At 41.3% G+C, this 12,082-nt stretch overlaps 1 protein-coding gene across 7 annotated transcripts in view; it reads right to left on the reverse strand.

Annotated features, from left to right (window-relative positions):
• CNOT4 (CCR4-NOT transcription complex subunit 4) overlaps positions 1-11,149 on the reverse strand; it is a 122,784-nt gene extending 111,635 nt beyond the window's left edge. For all 7 annotated transcript variants that reach the window (XM_084652597.1, XM_084652594.1, XM_084652592.1 and 4 more), the window contains exon 1: positions 10,938-11,149. The gene's annotated coding sequence lies outside the window, so the exon portion shown is untranslated. The remainder of the gene's footprint in view (positions 1-10,937) is intronic.
• Between the last annotated feature and the right edge of the window lie 933 nt (positions 11,150-12,082).

Consider the following 12,082-nt stretch of genomic DNA (forward strand, 5'->3'; position numbering starts at 1 on the left):
CCTAAGCCTCTGTATGACTAAAAGGTTGGGTTAAAGGAGTAAAGAGTTATTAGTCTCAATTACTGACTCAGTAATTCAAGTACCAAAAAAAAACCTGCAGCTATTTCTGTATCCTTGAGCTCTATAATTTAACATTTTTAACATGACTAAGTTAATTATAAACATTTTCTTAAATGGCATAAAAACAAATCCTCAAATCTGTAGATAGTGCCTGTCAAATCCATGATGAATGCTATAATTCACACTACCAGGCAGGTCCAATCCAGAGCAAAAAACAATATACATGTGCCAAGGCCAGACAGCCCTCTCTTTCTGGGCATTTCCTGCACAAGCAGTGAACTACTCTATTTACTTTCAGCAACCAAGTTGAATTTTTATCTGGAATTTGGTTTAAAAAAAAAAAAAAAACTTACTGCTGACCAACATAATGAAAAGCTCTCTTAGTTGAACCACAAAACCAAGTAGTTTCACATTTTGCAACAAATCAGTCTGATGTTTTTGCAGTAATAAACTGCATAAGCTACTTTGGAGTTTTTTTAATGTAAAAATACATTAAGGTTAAGTAGTGGACAATCTGTCTCACTTAAGTTATTCATATATACCATACAGAGAAGGGACTATCATCATCTATAGCATTAAACCATATGACAGGCCACTATTATTTCCTGGGGCATTAAAAATTAGCACCTAGCAGGAAAGGCAAATGAGAAATGTAATCTGAACCAAAAACAAAAAAATCATTGCCACAGTTTGTGACTAATACACATACCTCTGCTCCAGCCTTAAGATGCAGAAGTGATAGGCTGTTGAGCCAAGACTCAAATACCCTCTCAGACTTGCTCTACTCACTAAGGGCAGGACACATACATGCAGTACCATGGACAGGGTATGGGAAAGTAAGAGGGTTACCTTCCTACCACTTCTGTGCATTTCATTTTGGATTTGAAATGTTGCCTTTCTGAAAGCTGCTGGACTAACAGTTCTACAAACTGAAGTCTTCTAGCAACAGATCAGATGCAACAATGGTAATACAGATTTCTCTATACCACATGAGTGTGTTTCAGCCTTCACGTCAAGAAATACCTCTAAGGAAGAGAGCGTATTTTCAGTCTGTTTCCATTCAATAAGTGGGTTCTTCTATGCTAAAGCTACCAATCCATTTCACACACACTAAGGCTAGTCATTCATTTCATATAGGCCCGTCAATAGACAAAACTTCCCAACCTCTACTGAAACAAGCAGATTCATACACACAAAGTATGACCAGCTTGGTGTGGGGTACCCACAATCCTGTATCTTCCTTTCACAATTCAGTAAAAGAACAGAACAGTCTTACAGAACAATGCCACCAATGGATCATACCAGAGCTATTGGTCTTTGCCCTGAGTACTTCCCCAGAGGCAACAAAAGGAGAAAAGCATATACTGAAACTGTTGCCAGACTTTTCCAAAGTGGGATGTGAAGGCAGATTTACAGTGAATTGGTTAAAGGGGAAATTAATAGCTTTGAGAAGTAGATCAATTTTGGAGGAAAATTTTGGTTCTCACAGTAAGAAATGGGCTGGCCATTTTCAACATAAATAAGAAATAAGTGAGAAGCTTAAGAGAAAACCTTTATGTAAAAATCTGAAATTTATTAATGACACTAATTCCAAGAAAACAAGCAAAAGAAATATTCACTTTAGCAAAATAAAGTGAAGAACTAACAAAATGCAAGTAAGTGATTTAAATTTTAAGGTTAATTTAAATAAAAACACTGTACAACCTTAGTTACAATTTTCAAGTCACATATCTCACTTTTGGTATTTTTGGATTCAAGTCTCAGAAGTACAAGTCTAGATGTCTTAACAGCCACGTTACATTCTTAGGAAAAGGCTGCCAGTGATTTTTGTCAAGATGGACAGCCTGAGAGGGAAAAAAAAAATCTATACTTCCCACATTAGTAATTATAGTATATTTCCAAGGGAAATAAGAGGTAAGGAATTTACCAAGTCTACGTGAACAGAGACAAAGACAAAGGCTGACAAATGCACAAGTAGAAGACTTTAAAGTAGCTAAAGTCCTACCATAGGGAAATAAGCTTATTCTTCAGATGGAAGGATTGTTTTGTATTACTCAAATGTTGCTACTGTGGCTGACTGGGTGCAGTTTACAGGCTCCAAGAACAGCATCACATAGTCCTACACTTTAATAATAATGGCAGTTTTACAGGACCTCAGCAGGAGGTGGCAACTGGAAGTTAAAATCCTCCAGGTTACAACAAAACAAGACATAGTTGTTTGTGTCTAAACAAGTCTAAATTTTTAAAAAAAAACAGGACTAGATATAAGAAAGGTGAATTTTAATGTGGCCTTCTCTTTTGTCAAAAGACAGAAATGACAAGAGCAACATTTTAGGAAGGCTATTTTAAACTTGGATCAAGATTACACCACTACACAGTCACACACTTATAAGTGCTGAATGAAGGAATCTTGCACTTAATGCTTATGCACCACTGTGGTAACAAAAGCAGGTAAAACTTACAAGGAATGCAGGATGCTTTAGCAGCTTCCCTGTACACCTATGGGAAACCCAGAAAAGCGTGATGGTCTTATGCAAGTTTCACTCAAAACTGCAAAAGTTGCAGGACAATGGGGATTTCTGTGATGGCACACCAAATGTCAGCCTCTGGTTCCACTATGCCAGGAAATACAAATGTGTTACTACACAAGGTCAAAGAAGTTGGGAGCACTTTAAAGGAAACACTTTTAGCAGAAAGGAGTGCATCACTGCTTCGCATAAACATCTAGACATCTTAGATGCTGCATTTGACAGATTCTGGAGTCCACCACACCCAGGACATTGTCATGGATTTAAAGGTTATGGGAGGGAAAATAAGTGGGAAATGGAAGAAAACCTAAAAGTTACCTGAACTATTAAGGGACAAAAAGTCCTATGCAAGTGGTTTTCTTGTATTAAGTAATCTTTTATAAGAAGCATCAGCAATGGCAGCGTTCTAGGAAAGTGTCAAAAAGCAAAGCATTAAATCAAATATCTCTTACAATCTAAAAACAGTAACAAGTTCACTACCCATCATCACCCCAATTGTCTAGCTACACCTGATTGGGTCTATTTGGGTAGGTAAAATTTTTGAGACCTTTCTTGCATGACAAAAACTTGTAAGGTAACACCTTGAGCAAGTTATCTGTTAGTCTATGAACACACAAATGTATCCTGCAAAAAAAACCTTAGTCTGAAAAAAAAGTTAATGGCAAACGTACTGGCTCAGCCATTTGCCTACTTAAAGGCTGGATCCTGGAGTCATTTTCTACTTAGGATAAAACAGTTGTTCCATTTTTACCGCCCTCAGAGCGGACAAATTCCTTCAGACAGAAAAAATATACTAACCCACAACATGCAAAAGGTTGGCTTAACAAGGTCAAGAGAAGAACCGTTAGAAAGACTGAGTATGTACGCACAAGTCTAAAATCAAAGGAGTAGACACTAAGAAAGCCCCAAAATATTTCTGCTAGTGCTAAATCGGACTGAGGGGAAAGTCACCTCTGAAATAGAGTACATAACAGAATTAGTTGTCTCAATGCACTTGCACCCTTCCCTTCCCCCTCCCCCATGCGGCTATACACTGGCAACCTTCTGGTCTTCAGCAGTATCTGACCCCACTATAAACATCAAACAATGAACTGGTGCTGTCAAATGCTAATCCAATTTTCAATGAAGTTATCTTCCACCATTCTCCCAGTCAAGACATTTTAAGTACAGGGGAAACTACATTAACTGATCACTCAAGGACTGATAAAAAGTTGTTGTCTTTATTAAAAGACCCTAACACAGAAAGCTGAAAGGAATCCCACGAAACCAAATTACACTTGATTCCAAAATTTATTTTATTGTTTGCAAGTCACTTAATATACCAACATTTAGATTAAGTAGTTTATAAAAATCAAATACAAATACTGCATTGGGGGGAGGGGCTGTTTGTTTTTTAAGCGTAGAACAGGTTACTTGTTGCAGCCAATAATGCTCTATCCATCAGTTACTCAGCACAGGTGAAATAAAAACGTAATTTCTATTACATTTAACTACTTTCTAGTGATTCAGTGTAAAAAACTTACTGCAATACATTGAGTTAGGGAAAATGCAGAACTCTCTATGAAAAGACTATACACAGTGTGCACTTAACAGCAAAGTCAAAAGTAGTTGAGCCATTTTCCCCAAAAAGGTACTGTTGTATTTGGCATCAGTTCTAGGCTGTCTCTGATCACAGAAAGATGTTCTCTTAAAACTAGCATTTTAGTGTTATCTAGGAAGATCTTTGAGTGCTCACCAAGGGCAGGTGGTCCGCATGAAGTTTCACTGTGCTATTATATATATTTATATAAACAGTAATACCTAAGTCCTCAGGTCAGACTTAGGGTCTCAGTGCGCTAGCCACAGTACAAATAGATAGGACAACAGGCCTGCCATAGGGCATAGTTAGCCGACTTCAAATCTTGCAGTTTTTAAGTAACAAATCTTTAAAAATCTTAATGTCAGTAATCCTTTTGTTATAGTTGTGAGCTGTTCACATGATCATTCTAGTATTAATTCCTACTCAGCTACCACCCATATAGGAAAGAAGGTAGCTGTAAGCTACTTTTTTTTTAAAACTTCTGCAGATTATTGTAAATGCTAATAGTTGCTTGAATTTCCCAACTTTTGTCTTTAATATTTTAAAAGAATAACATTTAAACTACACAAAAAGATTGAACTAGAATTAGTGTGCTATTGTAAACTGTATAATTCTCCATCATTTAATTTCCAGAGACTTCCAATCTGCTGTTCTGGAGCCAGTTTGCTACTAATGATGAAGCTATCCATACAAGAAGTTTCAGCTTAACATATCCTTTGCCAGATGAGTGCTGAAAATTTCTTTACTGCTGCTTTCAAGGACAAAAATGAGCTATCGTTTGAACACAAGTTTTCTCCGTTACAAATGCCATGATCTTTGTGTTTTATCAAAAGCTGGAAGGAAAGTTCCAACTTAAAGGGAAGACATCAACAGACAATTTACAAAATGGGTTGCTTTAGAAAAAAACGGTTGCATGGATCCACAACAGCAGTGAGACTGAGTCACTAGCCAAGTTGGAGGTGTTTTATTAGGCTTATTTCTTATTTACATTAAGGCCTCTTTACATAATTCTGGAAGCATAAAGGAGCCTTAGTGTAAATGAGATTCAGGTCCATAATATTAATACAATAGGAAAAACATGTAAACAGATCTGAACTACAAGGTAAATTGACCTATAACATAATTTTGATCTACAGTTTTCATACTAGTTTAGGGATTACCAGAAGACTCAATGGCAGTATGAACAGATGGTGAAAACTAAGGCCAGGTCAATGCTACAGACCTATATCCGTAGGAGAGCTTCCCCCATCAATATAGCTACCACCTCTCAGGGAGGTGGATTAAGTACGCTGATGGGAGCTCTCCCATCAGCACAGTAGCGCTGTACATGAAGACAAGCCTTCAGTCTACATTTTATTCCAAGCACCACTGGCGATGAAACAGGAGATAAACAAATGGAGGGAGAGGGAGGTTTCCGCTTGATAATATATTTGAAAGCCTAGGGTAACTTCTACTCATCATAATGAAGCTTCAGATCTTTTACTGTAGCACTGCCCGTCAGTTCACCCCTTTTTATTTGTTGCACTGAACCAACAGAAACACAGACCTTTAAGTACACTTTACAGACATTTAGTTGTTACTGCTGAACTCCCTCCTGACCTCATTTTGTTGTTGTTCTAAATTGTACTGCAAACCAGAAATCTTGAGTGACAGCCACAACACACTTCCATTTTTTACCCCAAGCATTTCCTTACACCAAACTCCCACCCACTTGGAACTTTCTAATGCGAACAATTTAAGTTACCGGTACCTCTGTTTCAACACACTACCCTTTTGCATTCCAGTCCTCAAATGTTGTTAAATATTTTGTAAAGCAGAGCAGCTCTCCAAAGGCCAGGGGGTAAGCAGCTGTGATATTAATAGGCCGGATTCTAATAATAATAAAACCCATCTTTATGAGAAGTACTGTATTTTATACCTTCAGTAGTCTTGGGCTACTGACCATCTAATCTAAAATTAATACACACCACCCAAGCAGAATTCAAGTTTAAATCTATACTGTCAACAGCAAAGTAACCTTTAAAACTGCAAGTCTTACTAGATACACTGCCTTCAACTGATGCTCACCTGATGAATTAGATTTTTTTTTGCAGCCAAGTTTTCACTGCAGCAGGTAAGTGACCACTTTATCACTTCTACAGTATGCCAAGATGGGCTACTGTTGATGAACCTTCTCATGCAGCAGTCACTCTTTTACCCTACAGAAAGTTAAATCACTGCTTTCCTTTTATGATTACCAGTTTAATACAGACTAGTTTAGAGTATGACAAAATTGCTTAGGAGTATTCTTACACTGAGAAGTTAAATTGCCACTTATAACACTCTCTCTAACGAGCATTAGTAAACAAATTATATCTTGGGCTACTGAAGAGCTAACAAGATTACAGTAAGATGGCCTGTAGCCTAAAGACCTGAAGTGTGCAGAACCAACAACTAGGAATAAAGTACTTTTTGGATGCTCACTAAATTACTTGCTCATTTCCAATGCTGTCACAAGATGACCACAACTTTTTGGTCATTACTGTAATGCTGCTTGTATTATGTTCAGGGTTTGATAAATTTACTCACCAGTTTTCTACTTGCCACTCTCTGGAAAGTGAGGCAGTTAGCCACGAATTTCTTTACAGACTTACTCATCAGCATGTAATCTTCGTTTTAAAAATAATTGCATTTCTAGCACTTAGTTGCAAAGTAAACCTAAGTATCAATCAAATGCAGGTAGTGTTGTTTTCATGCATCTGGACAGTCAACCTGAAACTCTACAGGTGTAAATGTTTAAGGCTCAGATATTCCTAGGAATTACACTGGAGTGGGAGAAGGTATATATTACCCTTCCTCACACCCACCAAAAAACTTCACCACAATACAATAGTGGAGCCTCTTTATAGCCAATAGTTTAGCCTATGGCTAGAGCCATCTTCCCTACGTGGGGAGGTATAGCAGCAGTCCACACCCCAAATCCTTTTTATGCAGCAGCACATGGGAAACCCTCGTAAGAGTACCCCAAATTTGGCACTCCCTCCTGCACAGATCCTGACACAAGGCCCACCATGTTGCTGAGGGAACAGGATTTCTCCAGGAAGCGTGACCTGTCTCCACTCACCTCAGTAGTGTTTACTCAAGCTTCTGGATCCATCTACATTTTACCTCTGAACTGTAAAAAGCTCTAAAATTGCTTCAGATATAACAGCCCCATTTCCACCATCACCTCAACCCCAGTTCCCAGTATGAGTACTGATAGCAAGTTAAGTCTTCTGCCTTGTGATCTAATGATTGGTTTGTCAAATGTTGTTTATGTATTTAACAGATTATGGAAGTAACTCTAAGATGACATCTAGAAACAAAAAACTGTGTACACATCTTACAGATTGTGCAGGAGATGGAAAGAAGTGTCATTCTCCAGCCCCTGAATTCCTGTATAAATTTGGATACAGGCTTCCTAAACTTGCTAGGTCACACAAGTACTGTTTTGTAATTCCAGAATATTTTAAGCCTCCTCCAGTACAAGTACTTACGGGCTTAGTTTGAGTGAAGAAAGTCTGAGAAATTATATAGTGCGTTTTAGTTACAATGGTCCTAGAACACCAGAAAGATCTCGAATAATGGAATTTCATTCTCCTGCCATTTACAAATGACTAGGTTGAGCACTGTAATTTCTTTCTCAAAGCTAAACAGGAGGTCAGTCCACTAACTAATGTGAAGCTGACCAGAGTTCCAAACAGAGTGAGAAGTCAAGCCTGTGATTGTAAATGTTCACTGCATTACTAGAAACAATTTGATACTTGAAGTAGCTTCAAAACCACTGCATCAACTATGGAAAAATACACAGGATGTGGGGCCTGGACAATTTTTGCTCTAAGGTTGCTTATTTTGAACTAGGGAAATAGCCTGCAAAATAACTAATTTATAATGGAAGTTTCTGGTTCAGTAGATATCTGTAGAAAGTGTGTGTGTTATCTGGTTTTGCTATCTCTGAGCCAAATAGTTTACCCTGGAACAATGCAGTTTTATTTACAGAAATGCTTTTATTCAATCCACCATCTATCACCAACGTTGTCCTTTCATTTCACCTGGTATAAGAACCTCCATAAGTGCCTCAAATCTTGCTCTCCCTCCTGCACAGTAGAACCACACAGATCCTGACAGAAGGCCCACCACACTGCTAAGCAAACAAAAGACCTGAGCTCTGATCCTAGCTCCAACAATGTCTGATGTGTGAACTCGGGAAAATCATTTACTTCTATGCCTTGGTTTCCCCATTGGTCATTCAAGGATACTACTATTTTTCTTTGTAAAGCACTTTGACACCTACAGATGAAAATATATAAGAACCGAGTATTATTTCTGTAACCTACTGCAGAGATTCCCCAAACTGTGGTCAAAGGATCAGTAGTAGTTCACAGAGATGGGCAATCCTATAGCCTAGACTCTTCTTGCCAATTCCAGCTGAGAGGAAAAGAACAGATAGTGAAGGAGATGTACTGAACTGAATAGCAAAGACCGTGTCATTAACTTTCTCAAAAAAGAACACCGCATACTAAAGACTGCTAAAAATATATGAATATTTTCCTATTACTACTTTACAAAGAAAGCAATTGCTGAAGTTGTCACAGGGATGTTATGCAATCGCAAGTGGGATGAAAGGTGGTCCAGATAGTCTATTAAGATGTTGTTCACCCTTGTGAAAGTCTGAGAACCCCTGATACAGTGGCCTTGCCAAGCAATTTTGCTTGGTTGCACCAGATGGCAAGGTACAGTCTTGTACCCCGAGACAGGTCTATAAATGATGGATTTGGTTGTCTAAGGCCTAAAATACATTTTATAATCAGACAATTTGAAGTTGTATGTTTACACGCCATCCATTTGAAATAATCAGCTCCAAATTAAAAAAAACTAGAGCCCTAAGACTGACAAGCACCTATAGCATTTTCTGTAAGAAAAAACTAAGCTAGCCACCTAAAAACTTTAATGGGAACTTAAAAGGAAAACATGCTAATTAGAACAAGAGTGCATTTTATAATCAGTACCCCTTACCATACAAAAACAATCCTCTCCTACCATAAGCTTTCCTTGCCAGTCAGCCAAGTCAAGTCTAGTCTGACTGACTGCCAAATGTTTCTAAACCCATACATGCGTTAGTCTTGTTTATGGAATGGAAAGTCTGTTACAGGATCATAAAAACCCTGAGGTGTAATACACTTGACTCCATTTGACTTCTAGACTGTGCACTTACTTTTTTTTCTCCTTTTATTAGCAATGCTACTGAGAAACTAAATGTATATTTGGAGTATTCATAGGCCACCTGAACACCATCCAACCTCTAAGGTACACTACTTCTTCGCTCTGCTCTTCCTTTTCATAGCCTGAGTTTCCAGATACAAAGTGGGGAGGAGAAACAACTTAGTTCTTCCACAGATTTGTCTTTCAGTTATTACTGTTTATCTTTTAGTCAATGCCTGTGATCATGCTTACATAAGTGTGATGTCAAAATATCTGTTCACTGAAGTCCAGATATTTTAAAACTAAAATAGAATGTAACACAAGCAGTATTGCAGATAAGCACAATAAGCTAAAAAAAGTACAGAGACAGTAAACACGCTATATGCTAACGTAACCTTTACAACTTTTGGTAAAATTAAGCCAACCTTTTTCAGAACTTGCACATCCAGCTTAAAGAGTAACATGTAACATATACCCTACGTCAGGGGTTTGGGACCCCTCAGGGGGTCATGAGATTATTACGGGGGGGGGGGGTCCACGAGCAGTCAGCCACCACCATAAACCCGCTTTTCCTCCAGCATTTATAATGGTGTTAAATATATAAAAGTGTTTTTAATGTATGGGGGGGGTCACAGTCAGAGGCTTGCTATGTGAAAGAGGTCACCAGTGCAAAAGTTTGAGAACCACTGCCCTACATAGCATTCATTGCCCTCCTAATAACTCCGCATTTGATAGTGTCCCAAGCACACAGGCCAAAGCCATACGAATCCTCTGAACTGTAGCAGTGAAGTGTTCCAGGAGGACGATCCAGCGCGCACCTCCTCCTTTTATTGCGCACAGGAAAGCACCACCAACTCACACTGAAACTGGCAGGTAGAGCATATGGCAAGCCATGGAACGCGGTGCGAGCCCACAGCCTTCTCATTTCCTTCTCCTAACTCAGCCTGCGAAAAGGTTTCTAAGACTGAGCATGTTTTAGAAGCCCTGGAAAGTTAAAGACCGATGTGCTAAGAGACAAATCTGAGCAGGTTAAATGAACTGTCCAAAATAATAGGGAAAAAGAGACGGCTGCCATTTACCATCTGTCTCCCACAAAAGTGAGAATCGGAACAAATGGAGCCCAGTTTTGGGGAGGGGGAGGAGGAAGAGAGGAAATTTCCACCAAGCCATAAGAGAATCACACTGAAATAGATAACCCAAGCCAGTGCGGCCTCCCCCGGAGGCTGGAGAGGAGGGGTGGGGTGAGACGCTCCCGGGCACAGCCCCCTCCTCTCCCACGTCCCAGTCCGGCAGCCCCTCGGTGCCGAGCGCGGCCCCGAGCTCTCCCTCCCACCACCGTTCCCCTCCCCGCGAGGGGCTGGAAAACGGGCAGCCCCTGGGCGCCCCTCGCGACCTCCCGGGCAGGGCGCCTCCGCTCCCCCTAGACAGCGGGGTCCCGCCGCTCTTGGGGGCCGAACCGGGGGAGGGGGGTGGACTGAGGCCTGCGCGGTCCCTGCGAAGCCTCCGCTCTCTCGTAGCCCGGCTCCCCCGGCCCCTGCTCGCACACTCACCCGCCTTCCTCGTCCCTCCCCGCCCGCAGTCTCTCCTGCTTCACGGCGGCCGGCGAGCGGGCGGCAGGAGCAGCAGCGCTGTCGGGCGGGACCTCTGGTAGCGCCGGGCCTGGCGGGAGGGGGCGGAGTAGCTCCTCCGACGACCTTTATGTGAGAGACGGGTAATCTCCGGGCTCCGTGCGCTCCGCCGCCAGGCCGGCCACCATCTTACATTAGGGAGACTGCCCTAGACGCCGCCGCCAACGCGCGTGCGCATCAGCCGTCAGGGGGCGGGGTAGAGGAGACGTGCCGCCAGGGAGGAGGCCGCCCGGGGCACGCTGGGACTTGTAGTCTGGCTGGGCAGGAAATGGAGGCGGCTGCAGGAGCTGATGGGTGGCGATGGGCTGCGTTAACCTGCCACTGCCAGCTGTGGATGTGGGGCTGGGGTTGTGCGGTTCTCCCGCTAGCTTCTGTCTGAGGCCTCGGCATCACCCCGCCTCTCCTTCCCCACTGCGCCCCCTCTACCCTGCATCGCTGTGTGTCTACTTTCTCCTGTCACCTTCGTCTTGTCTCTGCACCATGCTGACCTGCCACCGTCTGCTCCATCCTGCACTCATCCAAGTTCCAGCCTTACCTCTCCCACTTTAACCTGCCATGGGCTTTGACCCGCTCCAGTTCCCAACCTTACCCTTCCCCACAACCTGCCACGGGCTTTCACCTGCTCCACTTCCCAGCCTCACCCCCACTCTAACTTGCCCTGGCCAGGTAGCTCAGGAAAGCTTATGCTCAAATAAATTGGTTAGTCTCTAAGGTGCCACAAGTACTCCTTTTCTTTTCACACTTATTTAGAGGGCAAAGGAGGAACGTTTCTGCGAAATCAGCTGAAAAGACAACAAACTGTTTTGTTGTTACAGCTCATTCAAAAGTTATGCTGATTTAAAAGTTTGGCTTCGTTTTCCCCTAGATCAAACCCAGTTGGTTATTACTTACTCCTTTAGATTGTCCATGTAGTTAACTCTCTTTTAAAAATTCATGCTATCGGGTATATTTCAAGCTATAGGATTTAGTTAAGGAAAGCTGTTAAAATCCTTACTGTGAATAGTTTTGAGCCTGAGCCCATTGATTTCAGTGGGTTTTATGGGCCCAATCCTGTTTCTGCTGATGTT

This window comes from Lepidochelys olivacea, assembly GCF_965140295.1.
Source record: "Lepidochelys olivacea isolate rLepOli2 genome assembly, chromosome: 1".
Classification (NCBI taxonomy): domain Eukaryota; kingdom Metazoa; phylum Chordata; order Testudines; family Cheloniidae; genus Lepidochelys; species Lepidochelys olivacea.